This window comes from Dermacentor andersoni, chromosome 1 (assembly GCF_023375885.2).
Source record: "Dermacentor andersoni chromosome 1, qqDerAnde1_hic_scaffold, whole genome shotgun sequence".
Taxonomy (NCBI): Eukaryota; Metazoa; Arthropoda; class Arachnida; order Ixodida; family Ixodidae; genus Dermacentor; species Dermacentor andersoni.
The window spans coordinates 295,683,846-295,704,286 of record NC_092814.1 but is presented as its reverse complement, the minus strand read 5'-3'; positions in this window follow the sequence as shown (position 1 = coordinate 295,704,286).

Sequence of the window (20,441 nt, the reverse complement as noted above, 5' to 3'; positions counted from 1 at the left end):
ACCTGCATCATTAGTAAGCATTAGTGACCCCACTCGCTTTAAGAAAGCGCTAATTAACATGAAATAATGTGTAATACCAAACGCTATAATTAGGTACTTATTCGTGGTCAATGCCTGCTTGGTAAAGAGTATTCTTTGTGTATTTATTTACTCCGCATTATGTAAGTGCTTTTTTTCGGGTTGTTGTTGAAATATTACTTTTTTGAATACCTTAATTTGTTCGCTATACTATGAATTCTTAGAAATTTCTAATACTGTATTTTTTACTCTTGCATCGTGTGCCTGCCCCTCCCCTCTGCAATGTACTACTATGTCCCCTGAGGGTCTTACAAGTAAATAAATAAATAAAAAAATGAACTAGTCCTATTTGAATTTTTTTTTGTGCCGTCAGTACAACACATTCATATGGCTCACATATATTCACCTTCTGCAAGCGTGGGTGTTTATCCCAGTGGGTAATACGCTCGGCTTCTGAGCGTGGGGTCGTAGGTTTTTCCATTCGAATTTATTCTGTTTTATTTATCAGTTTCTTTATAGCAATTCGTCTTAAGTGACGGACGGACGGACGGGTTTCCTCGTTGGGTAGGCATAGAAATGTTAGCGCATTAAAAAAAAAAGTCACTGAATTACACCGGCTACATGCTCCCCTCTTTCTTTATTGACTAGTTTGTGCGCACAGTGCTACGCTGCGTTTCCGCTTTCACCCGGTGTGAGTCGCAATCCACCGAATACTCTCTGCACTTTCATGCCACTGTATTTAAGGTGTTATATAAGATTACGGCTGAACAGTTTACGGCGGAAGCGCTGCAACGACAGATTTTATCTATTTCAACCTTGTGACTATTGTTTTCGGTAATATTAATCTTTATATATTCATCCTCTAACCTTAGATATAAACACTGATGGCTCAATGATACGCCGAATCCTTAATCACTTTTGATAGAATTCGATTGAGAGAAATTCGAAAGTGCAGCCGTACTACGCGAGGACGTGGCATCAAAACCAGGCTTGCGCTGGTTGCCCGCCGGTTATTATAATGAGCACGGACGTCCCAGGGCCCGACAATCGCTTTTATTTAGCAGTGAACAGTCTTGGGAAAGGATCCCGCGCCATACAAAGCAATGCCATTTGAGCATAAATTTTTCTTTCATGCACTACAGCTATTTCAGTACTGACACGCGCGGTTCGTCTCTCTCTCTCTCTCTCTCTCTCTCTCTCTCTCTCTCTCTCTACCTCTACCTTCACCCCTCTCATTTATACGTAATCAAAATATCAACCACCCGCATAAAACCCCGGTTCCAGTTGTATTGTTACCCGCCACGGTGGCTTAGCGACTAAGGTGCTGCGCTGCATGCACTAGGTAGCGGGATCGAATCCCGGCCACGGCGGCCACATTTCTTTAGGGGCAAAATGCAAAAATGCCCGTGGCCCGTGCATTGGGGGCACGTTAAAAATTCCCTGGTGGTCAAAATTATTCTGGAGCCCCCCACTACGGCATGCCTCATAATCAAATCGTGGTTTTGGCACGCAAAAACTCAGAATTCATTCATTCATTCATTCATTCATTCATTCATTCATTCATTCGTTCATTCAGTTGTATCTGTTTACAAGACTAATACCGAAATTAAAACGTAGGAGCCCAGAATCTCGAACTTAATTTTTCATACGCTTGAAGTCTGTAAAATAACAACGCAGGAAACACTATCATACACTCTGGCACAGGGGCAAATAGGAAAAATGCAGTTCTTGCATTCAAGGCATGATTCCATAGCATCCATGCTTGTAAACCACCAGGTTTTCGTAAGGCGACGACCAAAATCAGATGTCACGTAGAACATGACGTAGAAGAAAACTTAGTTCAATGAAATATTGCATCGCTTGCGTGAATCAAAAATTAAAAAAAAAGAAGTAGAAATGACGCTAGATGGCATCGTAAGTTTGGTGGACTTGGGAACAAGAAATTGCATGCCTAATTATCAGCACCCTCCTTCGCTTATAGCTATGTCCCTCCCCTTGCCCCATTTGCAATAAGAATTCCCTGTTGTTTACTTTGTTCCACTTTTGCTCCGAATTCTACATTCTTCCTTCAGCGTCATAGAGTTACGATGTTCCTCGGTTCCGTTGCGCTACGTTTTCTTAGATACAACTCACTTTCTGTTGCCGCTAGAATCGATATTTATTGTATTCTTGGCAAAGTAGGCCTCGTCTCTCCTCATTACTGCTGAAAGCTGTGGTATAGTGGTCCGTTGTGAACCTTGTGTCCTCGGCTTTGACCATTCCTCGGATACGGTCTCTTCGAGCTACATCTTCTAGTCTCACTCAACGCGTCAATCACAGCATTCTCTTTTCGACCCCTTAGACCTACAGCGTTACACATCGTCGAAGGAGGCCACAGCCTAAAAGCCATTTTTCCTTCGTTTCGACGACCGCACTTTTTCGGAGCAGAGGATTCTAAGCGCCTGGAGGGACGACAAGTGTGCATGGCGAGTAGTGAAGGCGCTCCAGACATTGCGCGTATACGAGGTCTTTGTCAAAAGGTTGCGCTGTACGTTTAAAATAAAAAGATTATTTCACAAACGTTCCGATGCCTCAATGTGGTCACCTTTAAAAGACCCATTAGACAAAGTACAATCCATGGTTCCACCTCTTCTTTCATTGCTGGAGGCACCCTTAGAAATCCTCTTCTGTTAAGCGCCTTAGCAACGCCGTCGTTTCCCTTTGAATTGTCGTCACAACCCCTAAATGACGCCGCCGGAGCACCAGTTTGCAATTGCGGAACAAAAAATAAAGTGGCAGGGGCCTAAATTCGTTTACGAGAGAGTGTTTTCCGGCGCAGACAAAGAAATGCGGGTCAAATATCGAGGGAATTCTTACATTCATCTTATCAATAATTTGGAAAGGATCAAAAATAGGGGCATTTCTTTTGTACTACGTAATTGTACTAGAAAGCTTAGCATGACAGAATGTAAACATAAGTTTCATTGGTCAAACTTATAGGCACGTAGAAAGAACTTAATACTTGAATCGCTTCATAGTATTCTTCTACTTATTCATACATTCTTCTAATTGACTAAACTTGTTAAATAATTTATTTTGAAGCCGAAGAGTAGTTAAATTATGTCTGCCTACCTGCTTAGCATAAAATAAAACTAGCACCACTTTCAAGATAGGCTACCTCTTCGGTTCTTTTATATCTATGGAAAACGAAATGACTTGTGCCTCGACAATGCTCTAAAAAGAGTCGCAGTTTCGTCCGAAAGGCGAAGCATCGATTGTGATAGCAAATTATTAGACAGCTACAAGAAGTACGGAGATATCTTTTATCGGCCTTAAACATGTAAACATTCGCTTACTAACTAAATTAACAAGCATGGAGCCACGCGCGCGATGGCAAACAGGAACACATCTCACTCGATGACCACCGGCACTCGCTGTCGAAACGCTGGCATGAGGAAGCGCGACCTTCCTGCTGCCTCTCGCTTCAACGTGAGCTATGTGAACTCGAGGCACCTAGGCTCTGCCCCAATCGTAGATCGCTTTCAAGGTAGGGCCCGCGTGGCGGCGCTGAGCCGCGCCATACGCAGTCGCCGCCTGGTCTTCTTGAAGTATTTTACAGAAAAATAACACTTGAAATGGTGTTAGTGAACAAAAAAAGTATCTTAAGCAAAATATTATAGTTGTGTCATACCTGCATAAGACGACGCACTATCTCAAGGAAACTGCCAGTCGAGAGAGTGCGTAAGTAGGAGGAGGAAGAGTAGATTTTAAGGAAGAGAAAGGAGGAGAGGTCGGTCTGGAGAACGTGTCTCTAGCCTGCTACTTCTCACTGGGGTAAAGGGAAGTGGGTGATACAGGGAAAGGTAAGGTGGCAGGTCATTATGTTATGGTACAATGAGCTACCATATACACGTTGTCCAATTCGCGGATCCACGCTGTAGACACAATACACGCAGGAGTAAACTTGTCCACACAAAACGTTATCGCGCAAACACATTTCGCACTGTCTGCACGTCTCACAGTTTCTCGAGACGGTCGTCTAAGCCAGACTCTTGTAAAAAGTTCAAGAGCGACTTTATGGTGCGTTGGGCATGCGCAACTCTTCACCACGAGCCTAAAATCTTTTCTTCCGAAAAGGGGCGGTAGTCCAAGCAGTCAACACTAAACTTAAGTATGTTTAAGTATGTTAACTATGCTTAAGTATGTTTCTTCTACGATTAATTCGGACCTCTGTGATTTGCCCTGAAGCCAGCCTCTCGAGATAGGCAGTGAGAGCTTGCCTATTGAAGTTGCCTGCAGCAGGGACGGGAATGTTGACGATTGTGTACGCTTGCTGTGAGGGCGGCTTATTGTAGTTAAGCTCACACACGCTTCAAGTCCTACGAAGTTTCTTCTTCAATCGGTGGTTTGTGGGCGTGGTATATCCACCGTCGGATTCCATGTCGTCCACATCAGTGCAGCTCGATGACCTTGGCAGAGTCACGTTCAGGTGGTCGGGCACAGCAGACCGACTTGCAGCTTGGAGGCCAGCCCCCAACCTTGGTGGCAGAGGCGGTGGAACGCCCGTCATTGCTTTTGATACTGTACCCGCCACGGATGAGTCGGTACGCACAAATTTAACTGAACAACGAGAGCGAAGGAGTAATAGCAGCAGATCAACAACTCGTCTACTTCGTCGTCTTCTTCGTAAATAGCTTTTTCTGCGCCAGGCAATGTGAGCAACATGTGCGGGTTGACATGCCATTGCCGCAAGACAGCTTGAATGTTGCAGAATCTATGGTCTACAAACTGCCATTGTCATGTGGCAGCAAATTCATAGGACAAAGGGGACGATGAGACGATGACCGACTATAATAGAGCATAGCCTGAAAATTAAGAGTTAAATTGTCATTGGCAGGAGTGTGGTTGTGCACGTTTGTTTAGGAAACGCGTAATTCTTGCGAGACACAAACATAAAGACAGAGGAGAAATAATGGAAGCAGGAGCTATCAGCAGCAGTTGCGAAATATGCATAGTGTAGCATCTGTTGGTCTACTTGATCAAAACAAGAAGCCTTTCAAACAAAGCGTAGTGTGACGTTTTCAGTAGGAGTGGTGCGAATGCGCATTGTTCATGAATCATAAGTGTCGGAATCTCCGAATCTCCCTGAGAATGAACTGTTGAAGTTAGCGCATCGGGGGGGGGAGGGGGGGGAAGCGGTGTCTGCAATGTCCCCTCAAATTGTCCTTATCTACTGGAGCTAAAATGTTCTGCAGGTTCGTTCAACAACACGCCCGGTATAAAGCTGTAATAAAATAAAGCCAGCGATTCTCCCTACGCAATAGCGGCGACACCCAGCCTACTGCACGCGGCCGCATCAGTATGTCCCCGGCGATCCAGCTCTCGATCGACCAGAAATACGGAGCAGGCGGCCCATCTCCGAGAGAGGGAAGTAGACGGTGGAAAAAAAAAGTCCATATTTGCTGTGCCTGTGCGTTTGCGTGGGAGGGATAGGACAGGGAGGATTTCGGTATATAGCGGCCTTGTTTTCTCTTCCAGGCGTCATGTTAGGCCAGAGCGCGAAAGTTTCGGCGGATGGGTATTGTCAGCGTGGCTGTCTCCCGCACCTGTTGCCCCAACTCTGCGCACGGTGACGCGCTGAAAATCCCGTTCCTATGGATACGCGTGTCCCGGAACATTTCTGATTGCTTTGCTGCAGCGTCACCTGCTGCAAACTGCTGCCCTTCCCAGGAGCGATGGAAGCGTGCAGTCGGATAATAAACGCGCTAACTGGCAACCGACGGCACCATGTCGTTGTCTGTAAATGAACTCCTCCGATATCGGCGAGGTTATGCTCACGCTGCTGCTCCTCGCCCGCCTTATCGGCCACAATAACTATATGCGCTACGTTATAATTCCCGCACCAAGGACAGATTATTAGCGCACCACTCTTTCTCATAATGCAAAGCATTCCTTGCCCGATCAGGTACTTCGCGGTAGCTAGGTTCTTGTCTTGCCTCGTACGGAGCACCTTAAATTACAAGAAAGTCCATCTGGTGGTGCGATTCCAGCCAGGGTATGCCAGCACAGTATCCGAATACTCTATTCACTAGGCCACAAGACGCAGGCATGACGAGTGAATAATTTTCGACCTTGTTGCTTATCTTTCCTGCGGTAGCTGTGTTGGAACAAATATTTTGTTTCTTAGCCACCCAAAATAACAGGAGACGCGGCGTTCTTGGCTTTTGACTGTGCCCAAGTGCGCTTGACGTTTTTGAATTGGTCACTTATGTAGATGATGAGAAGGCCACAGGTAGAATGACAATGTTGGCCTTTTCTATATTTTCGACGATCTTTCGGCACTGTGAGTCATGCGCACCGTTTGCATTGCTTTCATAGAGTCTCACAATAAAAGGCCGACGTATCCGGTGGATTTCTGACATTCTCTCTCATCAACGTATTTTTATGACGACCAAGGACGGCCAGAGTGCACAATCTGAGCCGAAGCAGGGCGTGCCTCAGGGCAGCGTCCAGAGCCCAATACTATTTAATTTCGTCATGTTCAAGTTGCCTGGCATGTTGCCGTCTAGAGTGCGAAACTCAATCTACGCAGATGATATCTGTCGATGGGCATCAGGATCAAGTTACAGTGAAGTTCAGCCTTTTTCTACAAGAAGGAAATAACATCACTAAACGCATTTTTTTGCTATTACGTGGCATAAACGTTTCTGCCCAAAAGTCAGCAGTGCTGCCCTTTAATGAAGCGTCGACTCGACAGACTTCTTCTTAAAGTCAACCAGATCGAAATACTTGTTGTACAGCCTCACCGGTTTCTTGGAATTATTTTAAACTAATATCTGTCTTTGGGCGCTCATAATTCGTCTCTTGAAGAGCGTGTTGATCGCACAATAAATTTATTCAGATGCTCATCAGGCATGAAATGGGGAGGCCCGACAAAATGAGTGATAAGAATTCACATTTTTCTTGTTTGCAAAGCCATCGCCTATACTCATTGCCAGTTATGCGTGGCTTGCATCAATCCAATGAAGAAAAGTTAAAATATTAACCCACAGTCTATGAACGCGTCTGGGTTTCCCTCCTGCAACACGAAGTGCTCTTGTATCAGCGGAAGCAGGGAAACCACAGTTCATTCTTTCTGTGTACAGGAAATAGTTCGACACTCTCTCAGACTACCGGCTCTACATAAGGATCATCCTCTCCGAAGCAAGCTACTTCATAGATCTGGGTGGGTTTGCGATGCAGTTGGAGCACATCAGGCCATTCTACCCATCCTGCACGCTTGGAACTCCAACATTCTCCTTGGCGACTTCCCGAACCTACTGTAGCTTAGATCATTCCAGCCATTGAGTAGTAGCCAATCACTTACTTATCCCTTGGAGGTGAAATACTCAACACTTCTTCAGATGAGCTGTCAACAAGAGTTATTCACATTTCTTTCCCACAGACGGTTCAACAACCGGTGAAGGCTCGACAGCGGCATTTCATTTCCCTAAATATCATATGAGCGAGAGTTATCGATTCTCTCCCCAGACATCATCTACGACAGCCGAACTGTTCGGTATACAACAGACGGCGAGATTAATATCGAAACTGTTTCCATCGTTAAATGGTTGACTTACTCTGACTTGAGGACGGCTCTAGAAAAGCTAAATACAGTGCACTATCATGATGACAGTTGTTTATTACCCTAGGAAATCTAAAGAATACTGTAGATTGCATCCTCGGCTGACCATCAAATCTGCTTTTAGAAGATTCCGGGCCACGTTGGTATTGAAGGAAATGAGGCGGCAGACAGGTTGCCGACTGCGGCACATAATTTGGATACCTTCACCTCTATTGAATTTTCAATGCCTAATACCAAGCGCTTTTTATCCAGACCACGAGAAAAACTTAGTGAAGCCACGTGGTTTGACTACCAGGCAAAACATCTCTCCTATACAGGATTGATGTGGTTTGGCGCTTCACAGCATACCAACACATTTCACTTTTACTTCACTTTTTTACCTTAATGACCTCTCTATGGGGTATTACACGAGGGGTGGCTATTATACAAGTAAATACAGGTGGTTACAAACATATGCGTACAACTGTTCAGAAAATACCGGTAGCGGTTTCATAAATTTGATTAGGCATGTGATGGCGACGATGTCGTGGAGAAGGTCGTTCAAGGGCTTTGCTGCACAGAGAATAAACGATGCTTGGAATGAACTTGTCCGGATGCGTCGGCGTCCAACTGGGGAGTCGACGACCGGTGCGTTCCGATATGCCTGACGGGGGCGTGATGTAGGGTGAATGATTAAATGTGTTGTACACAAACTTGTGAAAAAGGGGGTGGCCATTTAACCGCGGATGACGAGAGCTGTTAAGCCGGGCCCTGCTTTCGATGAAGAAACGTTAAGGTCATATGAATTCGACGAACGAATGAACCGCATGGTACCATATTGAAGAGATTTAAGTGCGTTGATTATGTATACTTGCAGATTCAAAATGGTGGATGCGTACTCGAGTTTCGGTCTAACAAATGGTTCATGTGCAATTAATTTGAAATGTTGCGGAAAATGACGCAGCTACCGTTTTATACATCTAACTGCTTTGCTAGAGGATGATGTAATATTAATTGCGTGAGCATGCCATGAGAGATCGGTTGAAAATGTAACGTCTAAGTATTTATAGGAATGAACCGACTCAACGGCAACGTTAACAATCTTGTAACTAAAACGAATGGAATTAAGGCGGCGAGAAACCGATATGAGCTTACATTTGTTACGGTCGAGGAACATTTACCAGATGCCCAGACGCTGCACCGTTCTTGTACCTGTTTAAGATCATTCTGTAAAAATGCTTGGTCTGTGGTATTAGTAATTATTATTATTTGTTTTGAAAACATATATACACTTAACAGGAAAGGGAAAGCCAGAAGCAGGCTGGCAATTGCCACCGGAAGGGCCACACCGCATGCCTACTCTTCAGGAAGCAGGAGACAGAAACAAAAACGGAAGATAGGAAGAAGGGGAGGAAAGAGGAAAGAAAGAGCAAGAAGACAAATCTCCAACAATAAAGCAGAACACACACAGTACAGTAGGCCCATTCACAGTACACAGTACACACACGCACAGTAGGTCCAGTCATTGCAGGTCATGCTACTACAGAATGTTAAAATAGAAGATGTAGTGTGGGAGGTCTTGTGATTTGAAAACAGAGATAAGCTACAAAAGTGAACCTAAGTTAGTTACTACTAGAAAAGTAAAGAGAGCGCGATGAGCGTGATCGCGTCGAGACGCACAACCCCTGTGGTACAGACATTCGTCGAGTGTCGTACACCGCGGGCCAAGGAGATGATAGTCATTCACTAACGACGTTTGCGGCGCAATAAAAGTGGGACACTCCATTATCAGGTACCGCAGTGTCCCGCAGTGTCCCGCAGCAATCGCAAAACGCACACGATGGACTGGCAACACGTCCTTGTCGGTATAAATGTTCGCACACGTTCACACAGCCAAATCTTAGCTTGAGTAATTGTGCTCTAGGGCGACGAGGCAAGCATCGACCGCGACCACGGGGTGGCTACGTTCCGTTTGCGACGCGCTGGTCTAGATGCTGCTTGAGCAGCAGGTGACGAATCAGCAGACGAGCGCCACTAAGTTGCACAAAAGTTCTGGGGAGACACAGAAGTGATGGGCGCAAGTTGAAGCCAGCTGATCGGCCTCGTTTTCAGCGATTCCTACGTATGAAGGTAATCACTGGGCAACGAGAGATACCCCACGTGATTCAATTTTGTTGGCAGAATCAGTAACGTTGCGCAAAACTGGACAGTCAATATGACTACGTCGTAGTCTGCTAAAGGCAGCGCGGGAGTCCGTAAAGATTACAATCTTCGATGGGGTTAATTCCGCTTGTACGTATTTCAGTGTAACATTAATCGCTGCCAGCTCCTTAGTTGTTGATGAGGCTAGATGATGTATATGATATATACGTCGTACTTGAGTCGAAGGCTAGAAAATAGCTGCAGAGGTGCCTTGGCCGTCGCTGTGTACAGATGCCTCTGTGAATACTCGAATATAATCTGAAAATCTTTCGAACACATATGACTGAGCCAATTGGAATATTGCCGAAACAGGCATATCATATATTTTGTGTATGTGAGCATGGTGAGATAAATGTGGAATACGTGTTTGTTAATATCTTTCTGAGGCGGAGGCGTAACTGAATCAGCATGTTCAGAACTGCCAGCAATGCTCATAAACATTGCCGTCATTTTTCCCATGTGAGCTAACGGGCGGAGAATCAGACGGTCAAGGAGCGACTGACCGTTTGATGTGCGGTGCAGACGCTCAGTGTGATATAGAGCTCTGTGGTGTGCTTGCGGCCCCAGGAGTAACTGATGCGCTTCAGTGAGTAATGAAACATATTGTGCTTGACGCAGTAATCAAGTATTAGTCGGAGTGCAACGCGATGATCTCGTTCCAGTTGGACCATGGAACTGGGTGGAACGCTCAGGACTGGTAACGCATATATCATGCCTGATAGTACAGATGACTGGTACACCTGCAGAGCCGTTGTCTGGTCGCAGCCGGCACCTCTAGCAGTTAAGGCGGCCACACACTTAAGGAGGGCTTGCGATTTGCGTCGTACAAGGTTAACGGCAGGACGCCAAGAGATGCGATCATCCAAAATTAAGCCCAAATTACGGTGTTGTTGCATTCTGCTCATCGGCGTCTTGTCAAGGTACAGTCGGCTCATTGTTCGACGAGCGCGTTCTTTAAGATTATATGCTATTGCAGCCGACTTAGCGGGTGATATCTGCAGGCCAACTTCACCCAAGTACTCCGAAGTCATGATCAGAGCTCTTTGCAAGCTTGCGCGCAGCCATGAACCAAGGTCCGAAGGGCCGATTATCTACAGAGAAATATCATCTGCATAGATAGCTATGCCCAAAGGGTACTGTCCCGTAAGTCACTGTCCCGAGGCAAGCGACTTGGCAACGTGGCGAGTATGATGTTGTAGAGAAGCAGCGATAAAACGCTGCCCTGTGGGACACCACCATTCATAGTGTGGGATTCACCTGCTATTCCTCGGACACGGACTTTCATCCGGCGCTCCGATAGAAAATTGCCCACAAAGTGGAGCAGACGGGCAGAAGTACCCGCGGTTGCAAGAGCGAAAATAATCGCCTTACGTGGAATCGAGTCGAAACCCCGCTGTATGTCTAGGAAAAGCATGCAGGTGGAGTGCTTGTTTCCTCTAGCAAGTTCAAGCGCTGAGACAAGGTCTGAAATGCTGCCCAGAGCTTAACGGCGGCGATGAAATCCATTCATGGCATCGAGAGAACATCCAGCTTCTCTAGCCTGACATCTGGGCGAAACAGAACAATATGCTTCATTAACTACCAGCAAATTGGCCGGCAGGACTTGAAGTGTCTTACAGTGCACGCGGGCTTTAATATCGGTATAACAATGTACGACCTCCACTCATTACTGTGGGGAATTGGGCGTGTTGGCACATATTTGAAAAGGTGGCAACGCAAAAGAGACACAATCGGAGACTTGTCCTTGTCATCTTTTCTCCATCCGTGTCCGTTCTGTGCTGCCGCCCTTTTAGATTTCCATTCAGCAGGGATTACACAGGTTCTTTATACTTCATTAAAGTCCTCCAATACGTGGTCACGAAAAGTTTCATGATTGTTCCGCAATGCTTGGTACGTCACCCCGTCTTCACCCAGGGCAGTGCGGCGTTTCGAGAGGCTGAGCTCGTGTTGCAGTTCCTGAAGATTGACGTCTGCCCCGTCGACCTGGCAGGCAGGACCATAGGAAGCAGTTAGCGTCTGCAAATGCCACCGCTAGAATTTCGGATGACTGGCCAGTCGCTATGCACAATGCAGCCGTAGGATTCTTGCAGATTTCGGGAGTGCAGAAAGCCTTCAGTATGCGCCATACACTTCCAAAACCACTTCCAATATGCAGCGAACTACATACGGTGGCCCAGCTCTTGCGACGAACCTGTTTTGTATGTGGCCGTATCGCTGCATCAATGCGGTTATACAAAATACAGTCAGCGCGTTGTTTAGAATGCTGTGCCCGCTGTTGCGAAGAAGCCTTGAAGAAGCCTTGGCCACTCAGCAGGCTCAGCTCCGGCTCGAAGTCTCAGGCTCGCCTGGAGGGTCGAAAGGCCGATCACAACAGCCCGTCCACCGCAAGAAAGAGGGCTCGAAAGGGGACAGGTCATCAGTGCTGCTCAAAGAGGCCTTGGCCGCTCAGCAGGCTCAGCTCTGACTCGAAGTCACGGGCTCGCCGGGAGAGTTGAAAGGCCGATCACAACAGCCCGTCTACCACCAGGAAGAGGGCTCGAAAGAGGGAAGCTCATCAGTGCCCCTTGAAGAAGCCTTGGCCACTCAGCACGATTAGCTCCGGCTCGAAGTCTCAGGCTCGCCTGGAGGGTCGAAATGCCGATCACAACAGCCCCTCCACCGCCAGGAAGAGAGCTCGAAAGGGGCAGTTCATCAGTGCCGCTTGAAGAGGCCTTGGCCGCTCAGCAGGCTCAGCTCCGGCTCGAAGTCACAGGCTCGCCGGGAGAGTTGAAAGGCCGATCACAACAGCCCGTCTACCACCAGGAAGAGGGCTCGAAAGAGGGAAGCTCATCTGTGCCCCTTGAAGAAGCCTTGGCTACTCAGCCCGATTAGCTCCAGCTCGAAGTCTCAGCTCGCCTGGAGGGTCGAAATGCCGATCACAACAGCCCCTTCACCGCCAGGAAGAGGGCTCGAAAGGGGGCAGTTCATCAGTGCCGCTTGAAGAGGCCTTGGCCGCTCAGCAGGCTCAGCAAATTTCAATCCGAACGCCGTTTTTCCTTTCCCTCGCGGCGGCTGCGCTCCAAGCAGGACGGTGACATCGTGTCCCTGCGCCTACGTAGTCATGTCCACAGTGTGACGTCGCTCATGGTGACACGTGGCTTCGAGAATTAGTCAATCCAACATCTGTTATTTGTGTGATCTGTTGCTTGAATTCACGAATTGAAGTTTAGAGAAATAATATAACATGCAAACGGAATTTCTGCGTGTTTTTGTTTTACTTCGCACCGAAGCAAGAGAGACCTACTTCCGCTTCGCCTGCTTGTTCCAGTGGTCGCGCGGTCACGTGCGCAGGTACCGGAACTATGCCATTTTCTACCGTGTTCCAGCGGCGTGATCATGCTCTGCGATCCGCTTGTTTTGCCTCAGTATTTGTGTAGCACTGAATTATACCGCTAGTCATGCGTCGCTGTGCACAGCGCGCAAAATCGTGCGCTGCGCGAAACCAGACAATCACAGCAGCTCGTGCACAGCGCCCAAAACAACAAAAGCAAGGACAGAAAAAAACGAAGGCGGGGCCCGTGACGTATGCGTAACGCAGTCCTCGTGGTCCGGTATGGGAGAACACAGGGAAGGAGTTTCGCTTGCGGAGGCTAGACGGGGCGAGTGGAGAGATTCTCGCTATGCAGTGGAACTCGCCTCCTGAAATCATAGGATCTCGGCTATTAATGAGCCGATTTGAAACATTTTGGCAGCAGAACGCTCCCTAAAGGACGCCTAACAACTTTCAGCGTATAACCAAAATTTTCTATGGGACCTGGTGAAGGGCCCTTTAAGAAAGCTGAGTTGACAGGAATGAAAGCAATAGATATAGCCTAAGAAGTTCGTAATATGGGAGTAAATGACATGCAGCATGATATTGCAAGGCACGCTAATTAATGAGGCTGCAACTTCGGTATCATGTGCAGCCCATGGCCCAAACTTCTCCAACTCTAAAACCTTGCGTAACCATAGCAGCATCTTTGCAGCAGAAGCGTACGGTATTCTGATAACTGTTGAGTTCATAGTACGGCACAAAATATAAAAGTCTATAATATACACAGATTCTTTAAGCGTTGTCACAGCCCTGTCCTGTGGCAAAGCAAGCCAAAACCCTGTATTAAACATGCTCCTTGAACACATTCACGTAGCTTATAAACAAAACCTTGCACTTGTTGTATGCTGAATGCCAGGCCACTCTGGGATCGCAGGCAATGAAATGGCGGACGAAAATGCTGGACAAGCGGCTCATCGGGATACAGTTAATGTAAGCTGGATACCTGGTGTGGACGTGAAACCTGTGGTACGAAAGGCACTCCGTAATCATTGGGAAGCTGAATGGGACAAGGTAGTTGAATATAAGCTGCACCTTTTTAAACCAAAGTTAACCAAATCTTTCCCACTGAAGCTTGATAGACACACCGAAGTCACCCTGGCACGACTCAGAATAGGACACACTTATGTCACACACAAATACCTCTTGACTGCAACTGACCCACCGACGTGCACACGCTGCAGTGAGAACTTAACCGTCCTACATGTCCTGATTCAATGTCCTGAACTTCACAGAGAGCGAGTGCCTCATTTTAGGGAGCTTTACTCACATCATATACCCCCCATCCCTCAATGCTCTTATCAGAGGATGCATTTTTTAACTTTAAGGTAGTGCATCATTATCTTGCAGAAATTAACTTTCTAGACATCATCTCATATCATCCTAACCATCAGATTGTGCCTCACAGGTGAGATACGGTCTGATGCACAAAAGTATGTCTGAGCTCTCGCACCTCCTGCGTAAGCAAGAATTCTACAGCAAGGAACTCGGACAATCCACAACAATTTCAAATGTGCGCCTGTAACCAATGCATTTAAGGCCCTATATTTATCTTAGTAATTATTTTAGAATTCATGCACTAGTATTTATAGATCTATATTACGTGTAGGCCTCTATACAGCCCTTATTTTAAGTCATAACCCTAAACTCACAATTTTACTAAACCAAAACACATGCCCTGGCGCTCTTTGGCCTTAGATGCCCTTGCGCCAATAAACTTCAATCATCAATCAATCAAGCACGCTAATTAATGACATTGGGCTGTAGTTCATCGGGGAGTCTATGTTACCTGATTTTAAAATTGGGACAATGTTCCCCACTTTCCGCTCGTCAGGTAACGTACTTGTTGATAGTGATTGCGCATCGAACATACCTTTGACACGCTCATACACCGGCTACGTCTGGAGGTGTACACACCTTGGTTCTTACATAGGATCAAGAAGAGGCCGTCCGCTGCTTGCGCTCACTGTAAAGCTCCGGATGCTTCTGTGGAACATATGCTCATCGAGTGTCCGCAATACGAGCGCCAGTGAGAGACGCCGCGCAGCAGCTTGAATCGACTGGACAGGAGTCCTTTTTCTTTGGAGAAGGTCCTTGGACCCTGGTCGTGTTCATAGAAACAAAGATGTGCTGTCACAGCTCGTTGTGATTTTCTGACAGGTGGTGACTTTATGCAGCTTCTTTGAAAGACAATTCATTGTGAACGTGCTCGCTATCTGACTTCTTACACGTTTGCGCGAACTTCTGTTGTTTGTGTGTGCTTTATTATTCACTGCGTTTGGCTTTATATCTATCTATCTTTATATGTACGTAATCTAGAGCGAGCAAAGGACAGGACACGAGAGCAGCAGAAAGCGTTGGCAGAGTTTTTTAACCAGAGCAGCCCAGGCAATCTCGAACTCGCGCCTCCACCCGCCGTGGCTGCTCAGTGGCTATGGTGTTAGGCTGCTGAGCACGAGGTCGCGGGATCGAATCCCGGCCACGGCGGCCGCATTTCGATGGAGGCGAAATGCGAAAACACCCGTGTACTTAGATTTTAGGTGCACGTTAAAGAACCCCAGGTGGTCTAAATTTCCGGAGACCTCCACTACGGCGTGCCTCATAATCAGAAAGTGGTTTTGGCACGTAAAACCCCATAATATTTTTTCGAACTCGCGCCTCCCCGGAGACTCGCGATGTTGCTGCCGCGCCGGGTATTCCTCTTCACTACAATCACCCCCATAGGAAAAGGTGCCATCCTGGCGACTCATGGTGAACATAGTATCAGTGGGTCGTAATTCAGCTTCAGGCGCTGTACGTGGACGGTTTCACGACCACGACAGCTTTGGTCCGTAGGTGGCGTGACAGGCTCGACCATATAGTACACAGACGATGTCTGCACTAAAACACAGTAGGATTCATGATATTTGGAGGCAAGCTTGGATAAGAAGCCAGCAGGAACAGGTGCAACCCAAAGCGACACAAGGCAGTCTGGAAAAAAGTGACACGTCGAGATCTTTGTTGCCATTGGTCGACGGTCGTCAAGGGACGGTCGAGCTGACGGCATTCCTGGGCGCGGCGGGCCGCTTCAGAGATGGGAGTACATTCGGATGAGTCGGGTCTGTACGGAAGATTTGTGTCGAGTGTAATAGAAGGTCCGTGGCCATAGAAGAGGAAGAATGGCTAAAAGTTTGTGGTCGCCTGCGGTGCAGTGTTGTAGGCGTACGTGATGAATGGCAAAATAAGGTCCCAATCAGTGTGATCAAAGGCTACGTAATTGGAGATCAGGTCACCAAGGTTAAGTCTTACCATGAAACTATTAGTTTGAGGATGGTGGGCGTTGGTGGTGCGATGAACGATGCAACATTCAGCAAGGAGAGCGTTTACGACTTCGGGGATCAGACATGCCTTGTATGCAGACGACATCACGATATGGACGTGCGGAGGGTCAATAGAAAAACAAGAAGCATTGCAGGAGGCAGTAGACGTCGTAGCAAGATACGCGGAGAAAGGAAGACTGCAATGCGCGCCGGAGAAGTCGGAGCTCCTCATAATCGAGAAGCACTCACGAGGACGATCAACAACCCAGGCACCAACCATATACCTGCAAATAGGTCCTAGAGAAATCCCCAAGGTAGACAGAATCCGTATACTCGATCGGCTTACACTTACAAAAGGATGGGGCTGAGGATACGCCATACAGAAGTTACAATACACGACCACGGAGGTCTTGCGGGTGACGCGACGAATTACCAGCAGGAAGAGAGGACTCAAAGAACAGGACCTGATCCAATTAGTGCAGGCTCTGGTTGTGAGCCTTAATGCGTACTCGGCACCATATTTAGATTTCAGCAATGTGGAAGTGGAGGTACTCGACTGGCTGATACGCAAGACGTATAAACAAGCGTTCGGACTTCCACCCGAAACGGCTACTTTTCGCCTCGAGGAGACAGGGGTGTACAACAATGCACGGGGAAATTATAGAGGCCCACCTGGTAAACCAAAAGCAACGACTAGAAAACACAGCAGCAGGACACTGCGTCTTGAAACGTCTTGGATATTCCGTACGGAAGACCAGCGCACTCACAAAAATCCCAACATGAATACAGGAAACTATGCACGTTTCACCAATACCCAGAAACATGCACCCGACCTTCCACATCGCACGGACATGCTAGAGAGCAGGCACTCGTGAGGAAGTATGAGAACCACCCCAATACGTAGACGTGGCTAGCCCATCAAGAAGCATTGCATTTGTCACCAGCGTATTCGACAATCACGAGACCGAAATAAATGCATCGTCGGTTTCCAGAGCGAGCGCTGCAGAGGCAGAGGAACTAGCTATAGTGTTAGCCATCATGACGAGACCACACTCGGAGTGCGTCATAGTTCTGACGGACACTCAGACGGCATGTAGAAAGTTTTCCAGGGCCAAGATTTCTAGGGCCGCACATCACATTGTGATTCGGGTGCACCAGCCCCTGCCATACATACAAGTTGTGTGGACTCCGCAGCACGATTCCTTACACGGCAATCAGCAGGCACACGCCTACGCCCGAGAGCATGCACACCGGGAGCCGCGAGAGGGTCACGCCGAGCAGTTCCACCCCGAGCCTATACCCTTAACCTACACGCACATCCTACAACACTGTCGCCTTTCACGAAGAACACTACCGCCACCTCATAATGCTCTGACGCGAGAGGAGGCCGTAATATGGAGAAAACGCAAAACAAATACATATCCTCACTTGAGTCTCTACCACGCCATACACCCTGCGCTGTATTCTTATAAATGCCCACACTGCGAGCAATGCGCAACGCTTTACCACAAGGTATGGGCTTGCAAGCATACCACAGTCCACCCCACGGCAATGGGAAGCAGCGCTGTCCATCTCAGACTCGACGGACCAGCTCAACCTGGTCAACCGAGCGGGAAGTGCAGCTAAGGCCGCTGGACTCCTGGGCTGAGGGGACCACCCACTGCAGAGTGGAAGAGCTACCTACGCTCGTGTGCTCTTTTCTATAAATTTTACTCTCTCTCTTTACGACTTCGGAGAAGAACACACGCCCTCTATCGTTCAAAAGTTCGCGAGGTGTGCCGTGACGGAGAATTTAAGTTTCTCAGGGTGACGGATGCTATATTTGCTCTTATGCCTTTGCAATTTCAATGTATATTCTCCCGCTCACACCATGCTATCATGTAAAGGAGCCTGTGAGTTGTATGAATAAAAATAAATAAATATCACGAGCTGTGGCAGCAGGCAGAGCGGCAGTTTCCGCGTATCGCGACAAGTGGTCGATGGCGACAACTATCCAGCGGTTTCCGGAAGCCGTCCTCGGAAGGGGTCCATACAGGTGAATGACAATGCGATCAAAGGGCCTAGCAGGGCACGGGATGGCTGGAGTGAACCAGAGACATGCTTAACAGGAACCATTGCGGCGTTGGCACTGAGGGCAGGATCGAATGTACTTGCACACAAAGGTGTACACGCCACACCAATAAAACCTGAAGCGAAGCCGGATGTGCGTTTTGAAGACACCCGCATGTGCACATTTTGGATCAGTGTGGCAAGCAGAACATATTTCACCACGAAGATGTCGAGCTACACGTAAATCGCCTCGAGTGGCCAGTACCGCTGCAACGTTGCGTGTAGTCGTGGGCTTCTTTCACGCTCGGAAAAGCACTTTCATGTAGCGCGGATTGAGCAACAGAAAGCTGTATCGGTAGTTTTTCATGTTGCTTTTAAATTTCCTCATTGACACTTTCATCTAGTTACAATGTTTGAGAAGTTTATTATTATGTAAGACTAATTATGTATATAATTAGGCGGAATGCAATAACGTCTGAGTACATCCAAGGGGCGGCAAACATTACCTTGCTTCCGTCCAGCTACGTGGCATTTGCATATTTTTTAATCTTGGTGCATGATAGTTGAGGCACCCCATCCATCCATCCATCCATCCATCCATCCATCCATCCATCGCAGGAACCTTAGTAACACGAGTAAGGCCTTCAGCGCGGATGTTCTTTGGGAGCAGTGGCCTACAGCTTTTAATTCTGATAGAGGACAATTGTGCAACTGGTCCAGCACTCTGCACAACACTTATCTCTGGGCACTGTAACGCGGGCAGACACAGAAAATGTGTGCGAGCGTCTCAACGCTGCTGCATGTGTCACACGTGGGGCTGTTGGCCATTCCAATAAGGAGGGTGTATGAGTTCGTAAGAGCAACGCCTAGCCACAGACGATACAGCATGGTCTGTTCACGTCGTGGTAACACAGGCCAGATGAGGATAAGGTTTACATTACGGGTATTACACTCTGGTGCAGGGCTCTCTCTGCTTGACAACCCGTGACTGCGCGGCATTAGCTACGTTGGCAGGACTACAACAAATAGGCGAAAGAGAAGAGTATTGCGTTAAGTTGGAGGAGGTAAGCAGGAGTTTTACAACACTGCCTATAGACGCTTATCAACCGTACAAATTTGTGCCAAATTTGCTGCGTTGAGGAGTGTTTGGTTGGCTAAGTACGATTACGAAGAAAGGAGCTATGATGTGTAAAGCTGTCGCCACCAATGCCAGTGCGTTGCTGTTCTGTCGCACAGGTGATGGCTATACCTACCTTGACACCAGCAGCCTGTCCGTATAAGGCGAGTCTGCAGCGTGTAGAAGCGCAGCTGAGCAAATTAGAAGCAGTGCATAAAAAACCTTCCATTACAATAACTCCATTGTATACAGGGTCGGTATTCTAGGTTGTTCACTGCCGCAGATGTAATTACTTTCGGAAGACTTCGCGTGTAACAGCGTAGTACCGGAGGCGTAAAAGTCGATGGGTGAAAGCGTTCCTGACAGTTCGCGATGACAGCGCTAAGCTTCGGCGATGCTGCCACCCTCGCAAAGTTCCGTCTGTAGCAACTGACGTGTCCATGTCCATTATACGAGTGACAACGTTCCTGCCACTAGGCAAAAAACGGCGTGCTTGGCGTGAATGAGCAAAGCTGCTGTTCGTAGACGCTAGCGCGTTTCCTGCCCGCCGCGTGAAATCTCGTGAAAGTTGATGTATCTCCTAAAGTGAACAATCCAGAACACCGACCCTATACGCCTTTAAATTTTTTAAATGCGCCGTTTCCTTGTGAAGGATTTGTGATTGCCCAGTTCATAGATGGTCCGTGGTTTCTTACAATAAAAATGCTTGCTTCAATAAAAGCCCTTGCTACGCTCTTTCTGTATACCAGATATTGCACCACTTGCCGTATAACTGTAAAGCAGTGCATTTTGCGCGTTTCTACATTTTGTTCAATAGTGGGCGGC